Here is a 25,778-nt window from a genome sequence, read left to right as displayed (position 1 = left end):
GAACATGCCCAGAACAAATTGTCCCCACGTCCGTGCCACCGTTTTAAGTACAAATGTGGTTTCATGGCTGCCTTAAATTAGTCTGGATGTAGTTCTGGAGCTCTCAGTGGCTCTGCCAGCTTAAGTGGCTTCAGGCTGGTTGTTCATCCTCAGCTGTGGCAGTACAACTGTTCGTGAGACAAAAGGGTGAAAAGGCTTGGGCGGCTGACCCAGAAGTTTTCCTCTCAGTTCTCTTCCATGTCCGAGCCGTGTTCCCACAGCAGCTTCCCAGACAAGCTGTACTGGTACAACTGCAGCCCAGGGATGAGCAGGGAGTGAGCTGTTGGGGGCAGAAAGTCTTCAAGCTGGTGCTTACACTGAGAGAAGTGGCCACAGCAGCAAGGCTTTTGGCTCTTTTCATGAGCTTCAAGACATTTTCTCTGTACCTGCTGCACGTGCATAAATACAAGGCTGCTTGTTATATTGTTTACAGCATTTCTGTGCTGACTACCACCGAGCTCATCTGAATGAGTGCAGATTCACTGTCATTTGTGAGAGTGCATGATCAAACAGCCACAGTAAATGTGATACCAACTGTCAAGAAGATTTAATCATCATATGAAGTGAAACATCTCCCACTAATGACACAGCCTAATCACAGGATGCTCTTTTGCATGCATCACTGTCAAATGCTTTAATAGTTTTAGTCTGAAGGTATTTCAGAGATTACAAGATGCTTGTGATTAAAATTAGTACAATTACACTGAAGGAATGGGATTTGTGTAGTTGCCCAAAGACACTTTTTGAAAAATAGAACTAAATTCCTGTATAAAGGATGAAACAACGCTAAGACAGGTTCATTTGAAAGCGTATGTCAGTACTGGTCCTAGTGACCCATGTGTTTTCTCTGTCAGTTTGCTTCTCTTGTATGTTGTCAAAGAAAATCCTTCCCTTTGAAATACAGACTTCAAAGCATAAAAATAGGATGCCTGCCAAGAAGAAAGAGAATTTTTATTGGGGAAAATAACCAGAGAAGGATATGGAGCAGAGATGTGCATTTTTTTCCCCACTCTAGTATTAAGAATGTGTTTATATGTTTGTAGACTGAGTAAAACCATCTGTTTGGGTTAATGCCTAAGCTCAAGTGACACTTTAATTTAGGATCGAATGTATTGCACTGATCTTCTAAGGAGGACCACTAAGCATTGGCTCTGTTGTGTAAGCCTGATACTTGGTATAAATGATGCAGGCCTTGTTAACGACTGTACCCTTGAAGAGGAGCTAAAAGATTGGTAAGAGGGGAACATCCTGTCCCAGAAGGCATCAGAGGCTGGATTGTCTCTGAGAAACTCTTTTATTTGCCAGATGCCTCATAGCAAAGAATTATTCTCCATTTATGAAATGTGACTGTTTTCCACGCTCTGAAGATACATATCAGAGCACACCTATGCAAATGGATTCCATTCAGAAACTTGATCCTGAGCTCTCTGAAACAAGTATAAATAAAAAAGGAGGGTCTCTCAGATTCAGGATTTGAGCAGCAAGACCCGCTCATGGTTAGCATTCCTGCGCTCAGTTCAGCTTTTGGTACTCCAAGGAGTTTTCAAACCTGTTTTTCCACAAACGCCGCATACAGCTAGACTTGACTGTTATTTCTAAGTTCTGGTCTCCAAAACCTCCTGATCATGGGGGCTGATGTAAAGCTCCTTACCTTTTGTCCACAAGCATTATTGTGGAATAACAAGTGGAGAACTCTGCAGGCTGTCTTACTTGGTGGTACAGTTCCCTCCCACATGCATGGGTGTGTATGTACTGCAAGGACACTGCTCTGAGCAATCTAAAGATTGCTTGAGAGCATTTCTTTATTTGTCGCAACACAGTTCTAGATGTCATCAAATTCAAAACGTATTTGAACTTTCTGATAAGCATTTAGCTTCTCTTTGAAATGCAAAAGGACATATCATGGCCCCATTCCATAAAAGCTAGCAACAGTGTCTTTAGAGGCTCGGGGCTAAATTCATGTGGAAACACTGATACCTTTGGAACAGTCTCCTTCATTTCAGCTATTGCAAAAGGGCCATGCCAAATTCTATATTTGGAGAGGACAATTAATAAAATCTTATTAAAGAAAATTAGTGATGGATATTCCAATAGTCATGTGAAGAGTTACAGATAAGGTGGTGCTCTGAAAGGTGAAGGCAGTCATATTAAACCAGCTGGGTGACTTCTGTTTGCATTTATCCTCTTGGTAGAGGAGACCGCATGACATAGAATCATAGAATAGTTTGGGTTGGAAGGGACCTTTAAACCTCATCTAGTCCAACACGATCTTCACCTAGATCAGGTTGCTCAGAGCCCCATCCAACCTGAACTTGAATGTTTCCAGGGAGGGGGCATCTACCACCTCTCTGGGCAACCTATTCCAGTATTTTACCACCTTCATCATAAAAAATTTATTCCTTATATCTAGTCTAAATCTACACTCTTTTAGTTTGAAACCATTACCTCTTGTCTTATTGCAACAGGCCCTACTAAAAAGTCTGTTCCCATCTTTCTTATAAGCTCCCTTTAAGTACTGGAAGGCTGCAATAAGATCTCCCCGGAGCCTTCTCTTCTCCAGGCTGAACAACCCCAACTCTCTCAGCCTGTCCTCAAAGGAGAGGTGTTCCATCCCTCTGATCATTTTGTGGCCCTCCTCTGGACCTGTTCCAACAGGTACATGTCTTTCCTTTACTGAGGACTCCAGAGTTGGACACAGGTGGGGTCTCACGAGGGTGAAGCAGAGGGGCAGAATCACTTCTGTCGACCTGCTGGCCACACTTGCTCTTATGCAGCTCAGGATACAGTTGGCTTTCTGGGCTGTGAGTGCACACTACCGGCTTATGTCCAGCTTTTCATCCACGAGTACCCCCAAATCCTTCTCCGCAGGGCTGCTCTCAATCCCTTCATCCTCCAGCCTTTATTGATACCGAGGGTTGCCCTGACCCATGTGCAGGACCTTGCACTTGGCCTTGTTGAACCTCATGAGGTTCACATGGGCCCACTTCTCAAGTTTGTCCAGGTCCCTCTGGATGGCATCCCATCTCTCAGGTGTGTCAGTGGCACCACTCAGCTTGGTTTGGTCTGCAAAATTGCTGAGGGTGCACTCAATCCCACTGTCTATGTCACTGATGAAGACATTAAACAGTAGTGGTCCCAAAACAGACCCCTGCGGGTCACCACTCATCTCTGATCTCTGTCTGGACATTGAGCCGTTGACCACTGCCCTCTGGATGCAACCATCCAGCCAGTTCCTCATCTACTGAGCCATCCATCCATCAAATCCATCTCTCTCAAATTTAGAGAGAAGGATATTTATTGTGGGGGACTATGTCAAAGGCATTACAGAAGCCCAGACAGATGATATCCGTAGCTCTTCCCTTGTCAACTGATGCAGTCATTCCATCACAGAAGGCCACTAGGTTGGTCAGGCAAGACTTACCCTTGGTGAAGCCACGCTGACTGTCTTGAATCACCTCCCTGTCCTCCATGTGCCTTAGCATAGCTTCTAGGAGGATCTGTTCCATGATCTTCCCAGGCACAGAGGTGAGGCTGACAGGTCAGTAGTTCTCAGGGTCCTTCTTTCTACTCTTTTTAAAAATGGGTGCAGTGTTTCCCTTTTTCCAGTCACTGGGGACTTCACCTGACTGCCATGACTTTTCAAATATCATGAAGAGTGTTTTGGCAACTATGTCAACCAGTTCCCTCAGGACTCTGGGATACATCTCGTCAGGTCCCGTAGACTTATGTATGTTCAGGTTCCTCAGGTGGTCATGAACCACCTTCTCTGAAATTGGAAGGACTTTGCTCCCCCAGTCCCTGTCTTGTGGTCCATCCACTCAAGAGGTGTAGAAAGAGAGGTTGTCAGTGAAGACTGAGGCAAAAATGTTGTTGAGTACCTCAGCCTTCTCCTCATCCGTTGTTATCAGTTTGCCAGTTACATTCATCAGGGGAGGTACACTTTATTTGACCTTCCTTTTCTGGCTGACATACCTATAGAAGCCCTTCTTATCATTCTTTGCGTCCCTTGCCAAGTTCAGCTCCAGCCTCACCTTGGCCTTCCTGACCCCATTCCTACACAACCGGGCAACATGCCTATACTCTTCCTGGGACACCTGTCCCTGCCTCCACTGCCTGTGCATTTTCTTCTTGCTCTTCAGTTTGACCAGCAGGTCTCAACTCATCCATGCCAGTCTCTTGCCTTCTTCTCCTGATTTCTTACACCTGGGGATTGAGAGCTCTTGCACCCTATGGAAAGCATCCTTAAAGATCTACCAGCTCTGTTCTGTTTCCTTGTCCCTGAGGGCAGTTTCCCAGGGGGTCCTGTAGACTAACTCCTTGAACAACTCGAAGTTGTATTTCCTAAAATTCAGGGTCCTGACCTTACTCTTCATCTGACCCATATCCCTCAGGACTATGAAATCCACCAGTGCATGATCACTGCAGCCCAGACTACCTCCAATCTTGACGTCATGGATTAGCTCACCTGCATTGGTGACCGTCAGGTCCAGTATTGCATCCCCTCTGGTAGGGCTGTCTCTTACCTGGCTTAAGAAGTTGTCCTCAATGCACCCTAGGAGTCTCCTGGATTGCCTACAGCTTGCTGTGCTACTTTTCCACCAGATGTTGGGGTGGTTCAAGTCCCCCAGCAGTATGAGTGCCTGCAAGCGCAATGCCTCCTGTAGCTGGAGTAAGAATGCTTTGTCAATAGGCTCCCCTTGCTTGGGCAGCCTGTAGTAAACACCAACCACAAGGTTCCCTTTGTTGCCTTGGTCTCTAATTCTTACCCGTTATCTTTCAACCTGCTTGTGGCTATTCTTCAGAGACAGTTCTTCACAATCTATCCCTTTCTTGACATAGAGGGCAACCCCTCTGCCCCTCCTTCCTTGCCTGTCCCTTCTGGACAACCTGTAGCCATCAATAGCCACACTTCATTCATGGGATTTGTCCAACCAGGTTTCAGTAATGGCAACTAGGTTGTAGCATTCTAACAGCATGCTGTCTTCCAACTCCTCCTATTTGTTGCCCATGCTGCATGCGTTGGTGTAGAGGCACTTCAGCTGAGCTGTTGGCCGTGTCACCTTCTTAGAGGAACACACCTTAATTCATTTGAGGTACTTCACCAGTGTTTCCCTGTTGGGTCCTATTACCTAAGGAGCCCCTGGCTCATCTCTGTAAGACTTCAGGTGTGCTCCAGTGTACCCAGCACATCTCAGAGCAACAGGCTGAGGGTCCTCTAACCTTGGTGTGTCATCCCACAGCTTGTCATGAACAGGCCTGATATTATCCTCTTCCCACTTCAAGTCTAGTTTAAAGCTCTGTCAGTGAGCCCCACTAGCTCATGAGCAAAGAATCTCTTCCCCCTTTGAGAAAGGTGAATCCCATTTGCTGCCAGCAGGCCTGGTGCCATGTAGACCATCCCATTATCAAAAAACCCAAAATTGTGGCAATGGCACCAGCCACAGAGCCATGTATTAATAGACCAGGTCCATCTGTTTCTTCCTGTATCACTGCCTGTAACTGGAAGAATAGAGGGGAAAAAATGAATTGTGCTCCAGATTCCCTTACCAACCATCTCAAGGCCTGAAGTCTTTTCTGATTGCCCTTCAACTACTCTTTGCGGCTTCATTGCCACCCACATGGAAGAGCAATAATAGGTGGTAGTCTGAGGGCCATACCAGTCTAAGAAGTTTCCTAGTGATGTCCTTAACCTGGGCTGCAGCGAGGCAGCAGACTTCCCTAAGGGGAGGGTCTGTCCAGCATATCAGACCCTCTGTTTCCCTCAGAAGGGAGCCGCCTACAACTATAAGCCGTCTTTTCTTCCTCGTGGAGGTGGTCTTGATACATGGGGTAGGCCTTTCTGACCTTGGCAACACCTCTGGTGTAGATGGACCATCATCCACATCATCTGTTGACTGGCCTTCCACATCCAAAGCCTCATACCTGTAGTACAGAGGCACCTAGGAAGGCAAGATAGGTAAGGAGGAGGTTCACCTGCTGCCCGTAACATGTGAGCACAGGCCCACAGTGGCTCTGTTTGCCAGCAGTTCTTTTCTTGGGAGGTTCTTCTTGTGACTTACAGTTCATTTACCACCATGAGTAAGGTGATGAAACACTGGCACAGGTTGCCCACAGAGGTGGTAGATGCCCCATCCCTGGAAGTGTTCATGGTCAGGTTGGACGGGGCTTTGAGCAACCTGATCTAGTTGAAGATCTGCTGGACTAGGTGACCTTTCATCCCAATTTGTAATTGGTGAGAAGACCTACAGAGATAAAGGTCTTTCAGTACTGTCTCTTATGTGGTTGTTCAATATAGAGCAGATGACACAAAACGAAGAATGATTTCCTGGTGAGGAGACTCATCCAGGACTTTTGCCCATGAAATTATTGGAGCGAACTCATTCCGATGATCTTGTTGATTGCTGGACTGACCTGGGTCTACTCAAGAAAGAAAATATGGACAGCAAAGAACTGTATAGATAGAGAAGCTCTCTGATGATAGTTGTAATGCAATGAATGTCAGCATGCAAGTGATGGGAAAGAGATAAAAACGTCCCTGTGGTAAGGATGCAGAATGTAATTTTTTGAGTTATATAGCTTAGTTTATTTGGGAGTTTAGACCACTCACATTTGATTAAATTTAATTTTCTGATAAACTTTGCATTATTTACAATATGTTTAGTGGTCTCTGCTTGGAGGGAAGAGAATCAAACCTCTTGTCTCTTTTCCTTCCAAAGGCAGGAATAATATGTGGGTGAAAAATACATAGATGAGAAAGACTACCTGCCCAGCAGATGTGCTAGGAGAGAGCCTAGGAACCACTAAGTACAGGAGGAATGAGAACTAAAGAATACTCTTTGCAGAGTGGTTATTTTTCATTTGATCACTGGATTTACATGCCTGTAAGCCAGCTGGATCTGACAGGATCAGATAGGCTGTAGGTCCGAGTTTCATTCATCAGGTTGCGCTTTCCCAGTTTGAAACCCTTCCTTGGGAGGTGGGGATCCATAATCCAGCTGCCATCAGCTCACACATCATGCAGAGGTTTATGAAGCATCCTCAGACACTTATGTGCACAAATCCAGTTAGCTGTCGTAGTTGAACTCTGCAAAATAAGGTGAGGAGTGAAGAGTGTGAGAATGTGTTGTTGCTCTTCAGTCCCAAACAGCATTGGAGAGTTTTGGATGTATGCAAAGCAGTTAATTCCCAAATTCACTCTTTAACTTTCTGGATGCCTTACTACATTTCAAGAGTCCTGTGGATAGATGGAGCCTACATGAACTTCAAAACAGGAGCTCTAGTCTGCACTGTGGTAGTTACTGTCACAACGATAGTACAGAACAAAGGGAACCTGGGAGTTGGCACAGATGGGTTTCCCTATAGTGTCTGACTGGACAGAGCTACAAGAGTGAGGTCTGCAAGATGCTGAATTTTCTTTGAAGCCCATATGTTAGTTGAAGGTGTTCCTAGCTGGTGAAGCACTTTAAGCCTACCTGTGACGATCTGTATCCAGCCCGTATGTTGGCAGATACAGCTTTAAGCTCACAGGGGGAAATGAGGTAATTGCGTGCGGGGGGGGAGGGTGTTCTTTGCCCGGTAAAATTTTGGAAGTTGCCTTTGTGCTGTCTAGCAAATTTTTCTATGAGTAAGTGTCTTTTGTAACCAGTGTGCTGGTTCACCAGTTCCTCCTTCTGCTGTGAATAGCAGCGGCAGTCACTTGTGGCGCAGGCAGCTGGCACGGGACTTGCCGGGGTTATTGGGAGGCAATCACGGAGTGAAGGCTGGAGAGAAACTGAGCTGGTACTTTGGGACAAAGCACAGTTCACCTGGGTGCTGACATATGTGCCCTGTCACTAACAGAGCAGCTTTCCATGTCCACCCCTAAGCAGGGCTCAAAGGTGTTGAGACTGAGCAGAGCAGAACCCCTCAGAGCTTACAGCTCTGGGCGTGACTCCTACAGCAGCAGGTTCATCTCCAGGTGTTGTTCCATTTCTTGCACGTCCAGACTGGCCCTTGGCATTGCTGAAGTAACCAGCCGTAGCTAAAGGACAGTATTCATGCCTGAAGCTGAGTGTAAGATATATAAAGCGTTAACGCCAGGACTTGGAGCCGTTAAGCCCCACCGTATCTCACATCCTGGGAACCAACTGATGTTGCAGCATCGCAGTGACAGAGTGTGTTGTCTGTTCAGTCTGGATCTGGGTTGCAGGAATAAAACTTTCCCTTTGTGCCCAGAGCGCAGCCAGAGTTTGGGAACTATTAAACTGCAGGAAGTGAGCGATGGAGAGGGAGGCAGGCTTTCAAAGGAAGTGTGTGGTGGGACGGTAGAACTCCAGCAAAGCAAGTATGTGATATCCAGAAGGGATCAGGACACTGATTGGACCCACATGTCACAACAAAGAGTGAGAGAAAGAAATCTGCTTAAATGTGGGCAGATTGAGCTGCAGCGTTAGGGAGACCCAGCATGTCTTCCACACAGATCCTCATCCCTCAGAAGCAGGAGTTCAGCTCCATCTCTCTAGGAGCTCCCTGTAACTGCTCTGAAGACTTCATAGAATCCCTTCGCCAGAAGCCTTCCCCAGGGTGTTCTGCAGATTACAGACCCTTTGAGTTGGGGAGAAATAGCTGATTGCCACAGACTGTAAACACCTCACTTCTAGTCAGGGTTCAGCTCCTTCCTGTTGTGGCTTTTCCTTGCTTTTTCTCTCTCATTACTTCTTCAGGGCTACACATGGTCTCCGAAAGTGGCTGGAGAGCATGAGCCCATTAGAAGCAGAGAAATCCCCTTTCCTGCTCCGTGGAACACTTTTAGCCAGGAATCAGAGAGTTCCCTTCCTGCACATCAGAGATAGATTTTGTGAATGACTCAGCGTTCTGTTGCGCCGTACCCTACAGATTTATAAGGAGATGTAACTTTTGGTGGCAGCTTCTGAAGTGCTAAGGCTTGGACAATAAGCCCAGGCCAGAGCTGACCTATAGATGAATCCTGTACATTTTATAACTGATAACCATTGTGCTAACAGGTATTATACTAAGTTATAGCAAACCAACTGTTCTGATGTAAAAGGTGGGAATACTGAAGCCTGAGCAACAGGCCCTGAACTGAAACTGCTAACTCTGTATGTAGTCATTAGTGAAATATGCATAGAAGATGTAGCTTAAACATCATAAAACATGTCTATGTTGAATGTATCTTTATCTTTCTTTATGTGTGAGCAAGATAACAAGGCCACAGAAACAGTTGTCTGACCTTGTGACCTTGCTCATAAATTAACTAGATAAGCAGGGAAACTCCCTGAGCTTCTCCCTTAAGCCCTGGCCAGGCTCTGGGGGGAACCTAACGTGAGATGAAAACCAGATGTTTCCGCTTAAAACAAAGGTGCCAGCTATTCTGGCTTACTGATTTTTAGGTATATAAGGCTGGGCCCGCTCACAGCGACTTTGGAAGCCTCACCTACGGGTGGACGCACCGCGTAGGATTTCCCACTTGCAGGGAAAGGTTCTCCAAATCCTCGCTGTAACCGGGGCTGCCCAGCGACTGCGGATCTGGATGATGGTAAAGTGTGCAAGTGGTGATGGATCTTTCTTAATCACTGTTCTCTCTCTCAGGTAGTAATGATTTGATGCATTACCCTGTATTTTCCTATTTGTTTAAGTGCACTGTTCTGTCTTTTCTTACTGTATGTTTTCTGTATTATTCTGTTACATTATTTAGTTATTTCTAGTAAAATACGCCTGCTCTTTTCACTCTGGTGTCTGAGTTTAATTGATATCCCTAATCAGCAAAACAGCTTCAGAATCTCATCCACACTTTTTTGTGCTTAAGGAGCGGTTTGTCTGTCTGCTTTGCAAAGGCAGCAATGACTTTGTAAGGCATGAGGCAGAAGGGGTTTGGGACTTTGGTTTCATTGTGGAGCTTTCTCAGAAAAATGCTACTTAATTCACTTTGCTGATACTTGGTGGAGTAGAGGCCAACTTTTACGTTGTTAGTGTATATTAATGAAAAATACACCCCAAAGAATGTTGCATTTCACAAGCCCCTGCACCTCTCTCTGCCTAGTTGCGTGTATCACAGAAAACCAGTTAGCTCCATTTAGAGTTACTGAAAGTACCACAGAGGAAAATATTGCAGGTTTGGAAGTTGCTTCTATTATTCTTGAACAATTTGAATAGCATTATTTGTTCATGTGCTGCACGATTTTTAAACTCAGAACATCTGTGTAACTTGAAATTTCATTGTCCTTATTACCATTTTCTCCAAAAAAAACCCCTGGAAATGAAAATGTTTATAAGTACAGTCAGTTAAAGAAAGCTTTGAAAAATCCTAGCCAGCAGAGTATTTTAAAAAAATTGCTTTTGAATAGGCTATTGTGTTTCAATGAAAATAACTCCATATGAAGTCCACCACATGTAGTTGTGTATATTTTCTGCAGAATTTTTTTCTGAAGATTTTTCTTGTTTCTGAAACAGAAGCTGAATGACCACGAAGGTCCTAAAAATCAGAAACACTGACATCAGTAAAATAATAATCATTAATATTATGCTGAATCTCTCATCAGTATAGCTATTCTGGACTTAACAAGTGGTGAAATATCAATTAAAAGGATGATTTCTTCTCCTGTGTTGTTTTCTAAATCCCAGCATGGTAAATTCTTCAAATTAGTACTTTTCGTCTGTTGAAAGCACTTTGAGAGATGGAAAATTTACACATTTACTGTTCAGTATCTCTGTATTAAAAGTAATAGTCATTGTTACAGCAATGCCACAAACCAGAGGGGAAGAAAGTGATCTTGTAATTATAGCAAGCCTTCCCTGAAAGTGTCCTCTTGAACTTTAATGCTGGCATGAACAGGAGTCAATTGTTCTCCATGGGTTACAGATCTCTCCTATTAAAGCGGCACACAAGAACCACAGAGGAAAAGGCAGTTTGGGACGGCAAAACAAAACTATTCTGGGCTTCCAGACCTTCTGTACTCAGCAACACAGCTTCCAGGCAGGAGCCAGTTCTCAGCTAGGAAAGCCCTACTGCTCTCAGCAACTTTTTTGGCCTGCCAGCTACTGAACTGAAAATGAAGAGTTGTCGTGTGGTGTTGCATCATTTTTCTTTCTGCTTCAGTTGTACTTTCCAATGAAACAATGAAGTGGCCGGAAAGTGATTTTCAGAAATGCACTGGTAGCTCTTCCAAAGATGTACATTGATAACCCACAGTGGTTAAGGGGTGGGGAAGGGTAGCACATTATCCAAGGCAGGGTTGTAAACTCACATACTGGATGCAAGCCAGATTTGGAAATGAGGCAGAAGGAAAACTCCCAGGCATTTGGCCTGCCTTCTGTGAGCACTAAGTTACCCGTTATCAGGTGGTGATGTAGAAACCAATGCTTCTTGTCTTGAGCTAGGCTCTCCTGTTCAGCACTTTGTGGTCTGTGACCCCAAGGGAAGATGACCTTGTCATTAGCAAGTCAGCCTTGGCGTTAGGAGACCAGAGCTTAAAAGTGCTTAAATGAGTCACGGGAAGGTGTTTTCCTGATACAGATACCCAGTTCTGAGAGCTCCAGCTAGGAGAGTGTCTTACCTGAGCAATGATCTCTTGAGCAGGGTGTTTCTGAAGAAGCAACTGGGACCCTCAGTGACTGCTGCTGCCAGGACCAAACCAACCACCCCTGGAGGAGAAGGGTGTGGGAGCCGTGGGCTTCATTCCCCCTGTGGATTATTAGTTTCTGACTGTGTTAACAGTGAGTTGTAATCTCTAGAGTGTTTGGAGAGTTGGGCTGGTTAATGTGCTGGATTAAATTTTAATTAAACTTTATCACCTATTTCTCATTGTTTGAGTAGGGCAATCTGGGAAGTTATGTCCCTCTGCTTCACCTGGGTGTTTTTATCTCCTCTTTAAAGCAGACAATCGGATAACTTCAGGGGGGTATAAAAAGAAATGTTTGTAAGGCCTTGACCAGAAAGGAACTGTTTGCATACCATGATATGACATGATTTTTATATCCCCCAGTAAAGATTTGTGATTACTGTTGAGTAAAAATTTTGAATCATTTTAAAGACATCAATATGAGTAGCAGTGCCCCTTTGAGGGTTTTGTTCCTTTGGCTGAAGCAAAACCCCTAAAGCTTTCTGGGTTGCTTCTGCTGGGTCTGATCATAATGTTTAGAGCCCATTGCTGCCTGATCCTACGGAGAGTAGAGCAGATTGGAGTGATGCTCCTGAGCCACAGGTGATGGAAAAGCCATCTCTGTAACGGGTGATGATGGGAGCCTTTCCATGTTCAATTTAGTTAAAACCAGGCACAGCTCTTTAGATGAGACGTGGAGTATGGGTTTGTTTTTTCTGCCTTCCATAGAAGAACACACAAGGAGTCTCATGGCAGCTAGGACCAGCTGCTAGAGTCATGAATTTTTATGAAGAGCTTTCTGGCAACCACATTAAATCGTCCACATACTGGCTCTCTGAAGTAATTTTTATATCAACCCTGCAGATGGGTGATTTGTTGCAGCACTGGCCACTATTCCTACAACAAAAGGCTCTTCTGCTTGTCAAGATTTTCAAGTTTGCAGTTTCTCTTCCACTCAGGGTGATACTAGTGCTAGAAGAATTATGGAAGGGAAAGAAGAATGAAATATTATTTCACCCCCAAGACTCAGTTATAATATCAATTTTAACACCAGTTGAATTTCTTTACATCTTACTACTGATCCTACCTTCCAGGTTATTGGAAATCTTCACACCTCTGACTTCTTTGAAATGGCCTCTAAAAATGAGTGTCACCAGGAGTTCACCCTTCAACGACTGATACCTCAGTCCAAATGGGCCCATATTGTGTCATGCAGCAATACAGAAGGACAAGTGCTGTTCACCTTTATGTGCATCACCTGCATGCCTTCAAGACTCACGATGGGAAAGCTGTAAGTGTTGTAGCAGAGGTTGTGTGCAGGTAAATGAAAGCAGAATCTATTCTGCAGAGTGCAGGGCAGGTCTATTGGTAAACACTTCTGGAAGGAAATCCCATAGGGCTCAAGCCAGTAGGTTCATTTTGTTATGGTCATGCTATATTCTTCTCCATGATGTTTACTGAAATATGAGTTCCGTGGTTTTCACCTCAAAATCCACGGCATTGTAGAATACCAGAATCCAGAGTAAGTTCCTTCTCTAATCAAGTTAAATAATTAAAACCATTGGGGTGTCATTCACTGATGATATAACCACCACCCTGCTTTGCTAGCACTGTTTTTATTTCAAGAGGCAGCGTCCTACTGGTGCTCTGCAGCTGCTCTTGATTCCGTGAAATCTGGTGGTTGCAGTTGTAAAGGATGCTCGTAAACATTCTCCTAATTGTTAGAAACTGGTTTAGGAAGTGCTTTTCATTTCTCATTCTTCTTTTTGAAAGCACACCAAACTCTGTGTGCATGGTGATGCTCTTACTCTGGAGCTGTGGACTGTCTGACAGCTCCATGGAAATGACCCAGTTTTGCACTGAAGGTCTCATCCTGTAGGAAACAGAAAAAGAGAAACAGGGGCATAGAAGGGAAGTGATGCACGTACAGCTACAGAAATCATCGGTGACAGAACCCAGAGAATAACTTTGCTCTTTGCTCTCTAGTTCATTGGAGCCATCAATGCCCATTGGCAACATTATCTCCAAGGTTTCATGAAACATCTTTTCCTTTGGCTGTTTCCTGACACCTATTCAGTTGTGGTTTTCTGCCGTTCTGATTTATACCCTCTGCAGGCTGGACAAGGCCCGTGACGTTTATGAAACTAGAGTCCACTAATCTGTCATATGCTCCAGGAAAGCAGCATGCAATCACCTATTGCCTTTGCTTTTGAAGATGCTTGGTACAGGCTTGGGGTTTCTCTGTGTGGACAACCAAGACACCTTTAGCAGGCTTTCCTGCACATCGATGTCACACTGTTCCTTGCTGCTGTTCTTCCTGTTTGATTACAGCACGGCTGCACAGATCTTAAACTGCAACAAAATGGTTTAGTGAAAACTGCACATAACAACCTCTGATTTCCTCTTAGGAACCACAATCCCCCTTAATTACCTTCTGCAGCACGGAGTTTTGTTATTGCTTTTGTGGTTGGACTTCTTTTTTAGCCAGTCCACCTTTGTTTATCCAAATGTGCCCCCTCTTTCCCTTCTCCAAAGCATAGCATTTGAGGGAATTTCTTAAGAGGTGGGAACCTTCTTAGAGCTTTGTGCTGCCCTAGTCAGAATACTTGTCAGGATAACCTCTGATCTGTGTGAGCAAGTGGCATGAAACAAGGCCCATATGTCCTTGGCCAGACACAGAGAGGGGAGGAAAGGGAAGGAGACCTTGGAATTGGGAGCCAGTGTTGACTCTTACGCAAAAGCAAAAACCCTTTTGGCTTTGATCACATCAAACATTTGTGTTTGCCAAGAGAGTCAGAATTGTGCATGACCATGTGGAATGCCACCTGCTCATTTGGCATTACGAATTGCGTCTAAGCCTACTTAAAATTAATCCTGTCCTCAAAGAATGCTTGTTAAATTTGCAGGAGGAGGTACTCTCTTACCCAGATTATCCTCAGCAGTCTGTATGTATTTCTTAATCTGAACTTAGGTACATTCTCCCCTGTGCTGGAAAAAGGAAGGGATAGGCCAGGCTCTTGATCAAGACGATAATTCATGTTTATTCTTCAGAAATAGAGATCTATGCTGGGATATAGTTGACTGTTTGACTCATGGGTAAAAATCAATGTTGTATTGAAATTCTCCAGCTGGAAGCAAATGGAAATAATTTTGTGAAAATATTTTATTTACTTCAAAATATGAAATAGAAATCACTTTTAAAGAAATCACTCAATCTTTTTCCTACATGTTCCAGACCAAACCAGAGTAGATGTGTTTTGCTGCCTGTGCTTTCCCATGTCCAAACCGAGGCCTACTACAGAGGTTGTGAGAGGTGTGAGGGTGCCATGGATAATACCTAGAACCTCCCCCTCTGCCTTTGCTTTCTCCCAGACAATTGACAGATGAGCTGAAATACCTTGAGGTAAAAACAGGGTTATTTTTACATGGCTTTTTGAGCCTTAAAAATACATTTGGGTCATATATGCATGCTTCTTCCCATGGCCATGAAACTTAGGTAAAACCAAACAAAGAAAACAGATTTTTTGCTTTATAAAAATTTCTTTCAATGCAAGGAAGAAAATATCTTCATGCCATAACATTTCTGATAAAATATTTGGAGCTGGCCAATTGAACTGAATTGCTGAAAAATGGCAGGACAATTCTGGCTTTTGTTGCAATATGAAAAATGAGCACAGTGTTACTCCAGTAACCCAGAAGGCTGAAACTGTGGCACTGCTGATTTCCAGAGACTTGTTTTCAGATACGTTCATAATCACTTCTGCATTTTACTACTGTTGTGTTTCTGAATTCTGACACTGTGGCTGTATCATTGTTTAGACACAAGAAAGAGGCAGGAGTTTATGTAAAAAAACCCCAAACTAGACTCAAAGCCTCTTTTTTTTTCTTTTTTTAAATTAGTCTTCTGATTAATTTCTCCTAATTGCCTGTTGTGGTGTTCATCCCAGTGTTAGAGGTGATGAGGAATATCTTACTTGGCTGAGGTGATGCTCTCACAAAGTAGTACTGATGACAATAAAACAATCATATTTAAACACTGCTGTAAATCTGAGGAGGAAATTGCACTCTTTAGTGTAAACATCCTTCCTCTCAGCCTGTCTCCTACATACCTGCACTCATGTGCTCTGTCTGAAGTACTGTGTGAATGTTTAATGAGACTCTCTCTCTCTCGGGTCAGCTCCTCTTAATGTTGAGCATGTGCATAAGGGTTTGCAGAATCTGAACCTTGGTTTCTGGCAGAGTGCCTTTCCTTTCCATGTGTTGTAAGAAGGTGAAGAAGCCAACTGCCATTGAGAGCTGGTGAACTGGCACAGCAGACAAGAGTTTCAGCCTATCATGGGTGTAAAACTCTGCCTGCTAAACCATATTTAGACAAGAATTGAGGCGTTCACTATTTATTCCATTTCAGGAATGGCTGTTTTGAAGTAACATTTAAACAGTTTTCAAATGTCTGTTACTTGCTTAATAGAATGAAACACTGGAGAGTCACACGGTGACAGGACAAGCTGCTAAACCTGCCTTGTTTCCCTTGAGACTTTTGTGTGTTCGCTTTCTGCCCATCAGAAGCATTGACTCGATGGCAAGTCTTTGCAGTGACAGAGAGTAACAGCAGAAAAAACATCAGTAGTAACCGTTCCTATCCTCTATCCCACCACTATTTTTTCAGGAAAGAAAAGCCTTAGCATATTTCTGCAAAGAGATGCCCATCCCAATAGAGAGATACACAGCCAGGGCTTCTACCCTGCAGCTGGAGAAGGTTTTGGGTTGTTTTCTGCCTTGCATGTCCTGCCAGGAGGACAGTACCTGTGGCGGTCTATGAGCTCAGGAACTGTTGTTCCAGGACTTTTGGGAGACATACACCATGCTAAAAAAGGGGTGAAGGATGAGCACCAGCTGGTTTTCTTGCTTTGGGTGTAGTAGCTGCTCCATTATATGTGTGTGTGTGTGTGGAGTCGAGGGCTCCAGGCAGGTTTTATTCTGCAGACCTTTGTAATCCTCTGCACTGGAAGCTGGAAGGGGCAGCTGGGGACACACAGGCGACCTTTCAACTAAGTGGAGAGAGTATGAAATTTCCCAGGGACGCTTTTTTCCCCTCATGACCAGACAAATTTTCAAAACTGAAAACCATCAGGAAAAAGGGTAGTTTTTGAAAAAACAATCTGATAACCTTCTCACAGGGGGAGAATTGAAAAAGCTTTGAGATTTTCTACTTAGTTATTTCTGAATTTCAAAAATTGGGGGGTTTTATTCAAGCCATCCTTTGTTTTCACACATTGGTTAATTTATTAAATAAGGTTTTAAATAATACAAAATTTTGAATTTGAAATTTAATCTTTTAAAAAATATATAAATAAAATTTTCAGTCTGAACTACGTTTGAGATTGTTGGTTCATGAACATGCATTTTTTGGGGTGATTTCAACATCTTTTGGGAGAGATTTTCAACATCTCACACATACTTGCATAGGAAGGCTATTCCTCATGCAGCTGCTGGGTGCTGTGGTGACAGTTTTGAAAATGTGGATCATTCCCTGGAACTTGAGAGAGGTCGCACACCAGATTCCTTTCACGTAGACTGTCAAACTGCTTTCATTCATAACAAATCTTCCTTTTTCTTCACTGACCTGCAACTGAACTAACACCTTAAAAGTAATAAAGGCATTATTTTCTTCATTTTCAGGACATCTTTTCATTTCCCTTGCCTTTTCTGTTGACCTATAAGCCTATTTTGCACCACATAACAGTGGAAAGAATGCCAGATCCCTTCACAAAATAGCAAGCATAGAGAAATGTGTGTGCATACTCTATCCATACTGCAAAACAACATTTGTTGGTTTTGAAGTCTTTTAATCCTTTGTGTACTGGTTGTGGGTAGAGATGTCTGAACTCTAGCCAAAGATTTTGAGAGATCACTGCCAAGTTTATTAAACATCTGGGAGGTGTACCAAGTTTCCTGCAAGTCATCTGGTACAGAAGCTTCTTACTATAACCAGTGCTTTGAGGTTTGTCTAAGAGCCATCACTGCTGCAGGTTAAAAGGATGAATTTCCTCCATGACATCGCCTGACGGGGTTGGTATGGTTAGAAGTGACAGAAGGGAATGTCTGTCAAGCTAATGGATCATCCGTTACACCAGAGCGCCAGACTGGCTACATGCTAGGCATACACACAAGAGAAATAAACCAAGGACTAGTATAAACTTTAAGCAAACATAGTAGGATCATTTTCTCATTTTAATAATCCATTCAAATGGGGACTGTTGTGCCCTCGTGATACTTGTGGTACAAGACTCTGCGCTCCAAAGGCAGTTCAGAGCTCTCGAATTCCGGTTCAGCAGTTCAGGGAGGGTTTATGAACATTAGAAAATTCAGAAGAAGGGTTGGGTTTGGCTCTGGGAGGAGGTGGTTTGTTTGTTTTCATTTGGAGCTTTGTTTTGTTTGTTGCATTTTTTTTGCATGTTTGTTGCATGTTTCTGTCTACTCTTTCCTGTTATTTCCCCAAACCAGTGAGTCTGTTTCTGATAGCCCAGATCCCAATATACAATTGCAGTACAGCGAAAGACCTTCAAAGCCTCACTGGCCAGAGCTCAGGCCTTGTTGTCTGGAACAGCAAAAGGTGGCATTCACCCCCACAGCTAATCTGTCGCTGCAGTCTTGCTCAGCCCCAGGCATGGCAAAATTCAGTGCACAAGGGTTTTTTTGGCTGCCTGTGTGGGTGTAGTGAGTCCACAGAACATTATTAACTTTATTAATTATTAAATTATTAATTATTAAACCTTAAACCTGTGCCAGACTGTTAATGTCTTAATGCTTATTCAACTGCCATCAAGTGCTGGCAGATGGCAGAGTACAGGGCGGCTGTCAGTAAGGACATCAGCTGCCATTCCCAGGGGGATTGCTGCAGGCTGGCAGGGAGCTTTGAGAGGATGGCAGGCTGAAAGGAGAACAGGGCTGCAGGAGAAGTTGTAAATGTTTCCTTGTCTTGAGGGGGTGAGGAAGAAGCCTCCAGCAATAGCAACTGTAAATCAATAACTAAACAGAAATAAAGACCCCGACAGCCAGCTCTGGAATGGTGCTACTAAAGGAGGAGTTCAGGGCTGTTAGAGCTTAAGGCACGGGGCCCCGACACAGTCTAAAGCATTTGCAGTTCCCCACCAGCTGCAGAAGCCAGATCACGTTCATCAGTTCTCCTGTAGTTGTACGTCACATGCACATCATCAGTCGAGGTCCCAAATGAGAGCTTTTACCCGTAGTTAAAGCCAGTAATTGTGCAGGGCTGTTATTTCTTCTGGACAGTCTGGTTTGCAGTGAGGCTACTTCCCATCGCCAGCGCTCTGACCTCCCAGGGCACAGAGGGCTTGGGAATCAGGGTTCAGCTCTGTTCTTGGGGCTGGCTGCTCATGTGCTACATCATCTGCCTTTGAAAATGCCTCATCTTTGTCTTTAAGACAATGTGGAATATTTTTCAAATTTGCAGGTAGCTGTAAAGATTTATTAGTTTGAATACTTTGGGGAAGTTTTATGTAAATAAACAGGAAACTTAATTATTGTGCTCTGGACAGTTTATTCCTTTGGGGACAGTTAAACAGAGGCCATCAATAATGCAAGTGATTGCAATGAATCAACAACATCTCTTAGAGATAAAAGTCAGGATTAAGCCATACTGAGTTGGGTTCAGCTTTACTGTATCTCCCAGCTTGTAAGGGACGTCAGGAGCCAGTGAAACATCACGCATGGAGCTGCACTTCTTTTGATGGTTTTGAACTTGTAAAGTGCCCCAATAGTACTGGCAGAGTTATATTTACTCAAAAGGACACAGCCATTTGCTCCTTACAAAAATACATTTTTAAGGTAGGCCAAATGCTGACACGTTTCATCATGGCTAGTGGTTCCACAATGACATTGAAGGGTTCAGTGAGACTCTCAAGTAAGCAGCAGCCTATAAACTGTCGTAAATGAAAGAGTTGCTGCTTGTCCTTGAGAGCTTAAAGATGCTTTTCCAACATAACTTCAGCCTTATCTGGCTTGATTTATGCAACTTCACTCTCATGCTGGCCAGACCTGGGGAAGGGTCAAGATAATCCCCAGTTAGATGAGATGAAAGAGAAACTGAAGCTGGTGTCCTCCTTAGGCCAGCCTGTGCTAAGCCATTGGTATGTGCTTGCCTCACACAGGGGCTTCACAGGAGAGAAGGCAGGGCTGTGTGACAGCTTACAGAGGACAGCCTCAGGACACGTGAGCAATGGCTCAGACTGGCTTGCTTTGTCATTTGGGAGAGAAAATAACACTATTCCAGGATGGCTGTCTTTCCCCTCTGTTCCCCACCCACACCAGCGCTTGGCCTTGTCGTTCTCCGATGTCAGTGGCTTTAAAGATTCAGTGTCTATTTTTACACATTGGTTGTCACCCACGTAAACGATGCCCTGTGGAGCTCAGGTGTGTGGAATGACTCAATGGAGTCCGTCCTCCTGTCAGCGTTCTCTGTCTCTGAAGCACTGGTGTATGGGCGGGGATTCAGAAGTTGCATGTTCCTCTTGCTGGCCTGCCAGATGACACAGAATTTGATACTTCTGTGCTTTGCTTTGCTCATCTGGGCAGTGCTTACCTCCTTGGCAAGGGGTCTTGAGCTCCAGCGGAGATACCTCCGTGTGAGAGATGTCACCTACAGTTTTAATTTCTTCTGTGAGGTTCCTCCTTAACTATATATTATCACAATACACAATTTCCTTATCCCACCTTGTTTCTCCCCAACGTATAGTATTTGATCCTTCCACAGTTTCGTCAATTTTTCCCTCCTTTTCCCACTGTCTTGGTGTTAACACGGAGGGCCCTGAGAATATAGAAGACTCTCTCCATCTTCTCAGCTCTGGAGCCCGCTGCGCAGAGGGGCGTCACTTCGGTGCAAGTCCAGCTCAGCTCCTGCCCGAGGCTGGCAGTCATGAGAAGGTCTGTGAGAATTTTGCTAATTCTCACATGTGCTTGTAAGGCAAACAGCTTTCAGAAATTAAGAGCTTGTCTGAATTGGGGCATTAAAGGTAAATTACAGGGAGCATATTCTTTCAATTTTCAAGCCCCTGTCCAGGGCTTTGTCACAGAATGTTTTCCTTCAATAGGTGACAGTAACAAATTAAAAAGATGTAGTCAACGCAGGAACATGAGCAATAACAGTAGGTTTTTGTCCACCCCCTTTTCAGAAGAGTATAAATAATTTTATCTGAATTTTGCCCTAGCCTGAAGCAGACACCTGCCATCAACACTTTCAGCTCTGATTGCTTGAATTCTGACAAAGCTGTAAACAGCTAAAATCAAAGTCTCGTTACAAAAAATCTATTACAGGAAGTGCTGTCTGCTTACCAGTCGAGTGCCCTGAGTGCTTGTACATCCCTTCATCTCCACACAGAACCATTGCCCTGTCGTAGCCCTCCATCGAAACATTGAAGACTGCTTGCATCCTCTGCCAAATCACTGAAGTACGCTCTTAATTTCCAACTTGAAGCTAAGGCGAGGTTTAAGCAATCTGCTGGACTGATCCCTCTAATCTAAATGTTTACAGTGTAAATTGAATTTGAAGCAGTTTTTTGAAAATTCAAAGTGCTCAAGGGTTTTGGTATCTGGTTCTGCAAATAATTGCCCCTGTGCAGGTGTCTCAGTGATTTCAGCAGTCCTGTGCAGAGGTTTAAATGTGCTAATATTGCCAGACCAATGCTTATTTCTGAATTTCAGAGAATTAACTTCAAACTCTAAATCCTTCCTTTCCATCTGTTTGTATCGAGTGCTCTTTGTGTGTGGGATTCTGCTGGGTACTTTTTGAAGCGCCAGATACGTTGTGTGCTTTTTGTGTAACAGGACTTCTCCGCAGTGAAATGCTACTTTTCATTTAGTCTGACTTTGCTGTTATGTAAAACCACAGCTTAGTTTTGGCAAACATTAATAGCTCTTAAATGATTTGTAATCTATTTTTAATACGATCCTAGTTCAAGTTCAAAATGAATAAACATAGGTCTTAAAGGAAACCTCATGTCTTTCTGTTTTATGCAGGGAAGTGCTACAAACCACAGGGTAAGGCTTGATTTATTTGCACAGCAACGAGTATTAGAATGAAAAAAGAATGGGTATTGGCTATTTGCTCTTAATTACTCTTCTTTGATGATTCTTTGGAGTTACAGGAGGCAGAGAGCAACCAGTTTAGGCAATTGTTTCACATTGCTCTGATGGAGAACTGTCCAGTTACTTGCTGAAACAAGTGTGTTCTCTCTTTATGCTTAACATCCAGCATCACTTAACTGTTGTACAGACCCTGCTTGCATGATCTGACAAGTAAAGATTACTGGGTAAACCGAGGGAAGTGTTTTCTGGTTTATCTCTTGGAAATGATGAGTATTTGGCTGGGGCACATAGCACAAGCAATGCTGCATGGGATCAGTATAAACCCAGAGCCTGGGGGCAGGGGGGAGGTTGTTTTATCAGTAGACAGATTGTTCAACCACGCAAGGGAAGTTAATCCACAACGGAAGCTGCATAGAGTTAACAGCTCTATTCTCAGTATTCCCAGGCTTGGTGATTTTTCTAAAGCTTAATTTCCTCGAGTCATCTGATGCCATTAAATATGCTTCTCACCCCCATTTTTTATAACTTCTGATTCTTATGTCTTGCAGAAACACTGGATAGTATGAATATGTTGATTTGAAGCTTATCAGCTCAGCTACCAGTCACCAGAAAAGTAAACAGAAATATCTTGAAAAAATACATTTTCCTTCTATGTAAATATTGAAATTTTGGGAGTTAAACTCCTGCTTCTTCAGCGGTTAATACTGGTATTGGTGTTTCAACCCACCTTTTCTGGAGTGGGCCTGGAAGCCCAGGAGCCTGGTTACAATCAGCCAGAACTGTAGTTTGGTTGCACACGTGGGCCCACAGATTTCCTGTGTCTATAGATACAAAAATCTCTTCTCTCCTAAAATCCAGTTTGTTTTGAAGTAACACATTCAGTTTTCATATTTGGATGAAAAAAAGCTTTTACAGTAATAATGGAGATAACATGGGGCTGTGGATGAAGTTTCCCACAGCTCAAACCCGCAGGCAAAGCGGAGGGCTGGTTTGCAGCCCAAGGTTGGGGTCTGTGTTTCTGCCACAGGAGAGGGTCCCGTGTTAAAGCCCAACCTAGATGCTGGGTTTCATGCCAGCAGACCCAGCCATGGGGCCCGGGCCTGGATTTTAGAACACTGCCCGCAAAGAACTTGTTTAGTGAACATCAGTCTAATTGGTTTAATCAGCCCCCATCTAGTTTTTTAGTTTTTGTTTGGGCTTAATTCCCTTAATCTGCATTGCTGTTGTGAGCACTACCGTATCAGAAATGGGGAGGGTAAATAACAAAGCACCTGAGCAATGCAGACTGGGCACGTTCTGCGTTTGGAACGTTAGCTCACAACTATACCTCTGACCTCCTTACAATTCTTGATCTCCTCTCAACTCTTGCCAAGTTATCCATAACCGCTTGCACTGTTGCAAGTGAGGCCTGAGCAATGCCAAGCACACAGACAAATTACCTCGCTTGCTTAGCACGATCCTTGACTTACAGCCCTGAGCTGCAGCATGTGCCAGTCCTGCCGCAGTGCAGCGCTGCTGATTCACGCCCCACGTGCTGTTCGCTGCACGCCTGGCACTGCTCTGCCAGGAGAACACAGGCTGCCCTCCCTCTTGTCAGCCTGCACCAGGACAAACCAGGATAACAGGCACTTACTGTAGGAAAATATTTCTGCTTTAAACAAAGGTTGTGTCTGAGAATACGGGAGACACGGGGAGGGAAAAACATGTTTATCCTCGAATCTGAGAGGGGTGAAAGGAAAAGGGGGAAACACTTTATCTGGATGAAGTCTAAATCTTTTTTCTAGTAGATTTCTTGTAGGTATTGCGGCAAGAGTTGTCTGGTGAAGAGAATTGTAGGGGTAAACAGGAATCAATAGAGTGAAATAGTTTATTGCATTGGGAAACCTGTCACAGAGAGGAGACATTGCAGAGCAGAGCCTGGGGAAGATACGTCGCACCATCCTCTGACATACCCACCACAGTGGGAAAGGCCCAGGGTACGTGTGTAAGGGCTGTGGCTTCTGGCTCGGCATTGTGTCATCTTCGTCCAGAAATAACACTGCAATGTCATTTGGTTATACTGCACATTATATGTGACACTGTGCAGACGGACAGAACGAGCTTTTGTGCAAATCCAGATCTTGAAGCCTTGCAAGTAATTTCTAAAATTCACAGTGAGATCACATGAGCCTTTAAGTCCCAGTTCCAGAAAGGGAATTGTGTGGGCAAAGGCCCTTTGTGCTGGGGTCCCTTTCGTATTTGTTATCTTGCCAGCTCAATTATTTTGAAAGTAAATTTTTAAAGCATTTCTTTCTAGAAACTGAATTTAAAGAAATGCAGGTAGGTAGGGTTGTGTGCCTGCCTCCAAAATAATCCTGGCCAAAGGAGCTCAGGTTTACATGCTCCTTGTATGCTTGTGTGCAGAAGTAGTAGCCAGAGGCTCCTGTCTTTCAAGCATCCCAAAGCCCAACAACCCCTTCTGTGAATAATATCCTAAGAGCCAGTCTGACCCTGCCCTGGTGCAGCTTGAGGCCATTCCCTCTTGTCCTGGTGCTTGTTCCTTGGCTCAAGAGACTCATCCCCCCTCTCTGCACCCTCCTTTCAGGGAGTTGTAGAGGGCGAAATGGATCATATTCCCCAAGGTTAGTGGGAGTCTAATACGATATTGAAACCAGTGGTACTGTTATGATGATAGCGTAGGGGAAACTGCTCCTTTCTCTGTTGACATCATCAATTTTCTATCTCTTCAGTCTGAAGTACACAGGAGGCACAAAGCATGCTGCAGAAATGACAGAGTGTCAGGGTTCTGACTCACTGGTGGGGATGGCATAGCATGGATGACATCGCAGGTCCACCCCGTTCCTGGACAGCTGAGCCACCGTGCATCAGCTGCTGAATCACTTGGTTTACAGCGTGGTGTTTTGAAGTAAATCATCACTGCTGTTCCCTTGCCTTAAAACTCCTGACTGCAAACCGCAGCAGTTCATCAGCTGATTGATGAGCAGCACTCAGCTGGCTGCTCAGCAGCGTGGGAGGCCGGGATGGAAACCTGCTTGGGTCTGCAGAGCTCTGTGCCTTGCTTGGGGATGGGAGCCCTGACGAGACTGAATAGAGAGGTGGCATTTTAGGGTTTTATGACTATAATATTTAAAAGACCTCTGTTCCCAACAGAACAGTTGGCAAAACTCTTCAGTATTTCACTCAGTGCAGTTAGGGGAATGCTGTGTCCTTCTAAAAACCCCATCCTGCTTCAGTGAGTTAAAAAAGCATAAGGCTTCAGTCGTGTGCCTGTGTTTTCTTTGCATTTAATACACTTGTACTCCTATTTCAAAGCTCTCGATTTTGCCATCAGCAGTTCCAGCCAATTTCTTAACACTTTGTGCTGGCCAGGCAGTAGCTGTCTGTCTTTCCTGATGGTGTCTAATTTTGAATGAAATCTAATGTGTAGGACCGAGGAGATCATACTCAGCTTGTGCATTTGTTTGGTTTTAAACAAAGTGCTTGGAGGACGGACCATTTATGAATTCTTTAACGAAAATAGATCCAGGAAGGGGGTGGGGGGAAGTTGTTTCTTATTATGATCCCAGTATTAGTTGTCTATCAAAACTTCTTTTGCTTTCAGTCCAGCTGCCCGCTCATAAATTTTGGTAGAAAAGAGTCGCTACATGTGTTGTCTGTTGTTTAAGGTGGATGGTACTTCACTGCAGGCTTTGGCTGGTCTGAGGCCTTTCTGCACCCTTTCCCATTCCATCCATTCTGTAAATCACTCGAGCTTTACAGGAGTTGCTATGGAGTGTGCAATGAACTGAACTTTTCTAGAATCTCTGGTGGCTTGTGACATCTGTGCTAATCCATCATGTCACTTAGATACTTACCCTGTATGGCTCCTTTTAAACTTCTCCTCTGAAACCAGAAAAAAAAAAAAAAAGTGGGATTATTGAAGAAATTTACAAGGTTAAAAAACCCCATGGGAGAACAGCCTTATTTTGAACTGAAAATGTAATTAAAATGTTAAAAGGACATCATCCAGATGAAGAAATTGCCCATAAATTAAAAAAT

At 44.0% G+C, this 25,778-nt stretch overlaps 1 long non-coding RNA gene and 1 pseudogene across 1 annotated transcript in view; one reads left to right on the top strand and one right to left on the bottom strand.

Moving 5' to 3' along the window:
• The window catches only part of LOC141950265 (ras-GEF domain-containing family member 1B-like), a 107,094-nt pseudogene that overhangs the window by 64,449 nt on the left and 16,867 nt on the right, over positions 1-25,778 (top strand).
• LOC141950266 (uncharacterized) overlaps positions 25,607-25,778 on the bottom strand; it is a 105,185-nt gene continuing 105,013 nt past the window's right edge. The window contains exon 3 of the long non-coding RNA XR_012630974.1: positions 25,607-25,622. This is a non-coding gene — a long non-coding RNA (uncharacterized LOC141950266). The remainder of the gene's footprint in view (positions 25,623-25,778) is intronic.

This window comes from Strix uralensis, chromosome 15 (assembly GCF_047716275.1).
Source record: "Strix uralensis isolate ZFMK-TIS-50842 chromosome 15, bStrUra1, whole genome shotgun sequence".
In the NCBI taxonomy this organism is placed as follows: Eukaryota; Metazoa; Chordata; class Aves; order Strigiformes; family Strigidae; genus Strix; species Strix uralensis.
This window is presented reverse-complemented; position numbering and strand designations above follow the sequence as displayed.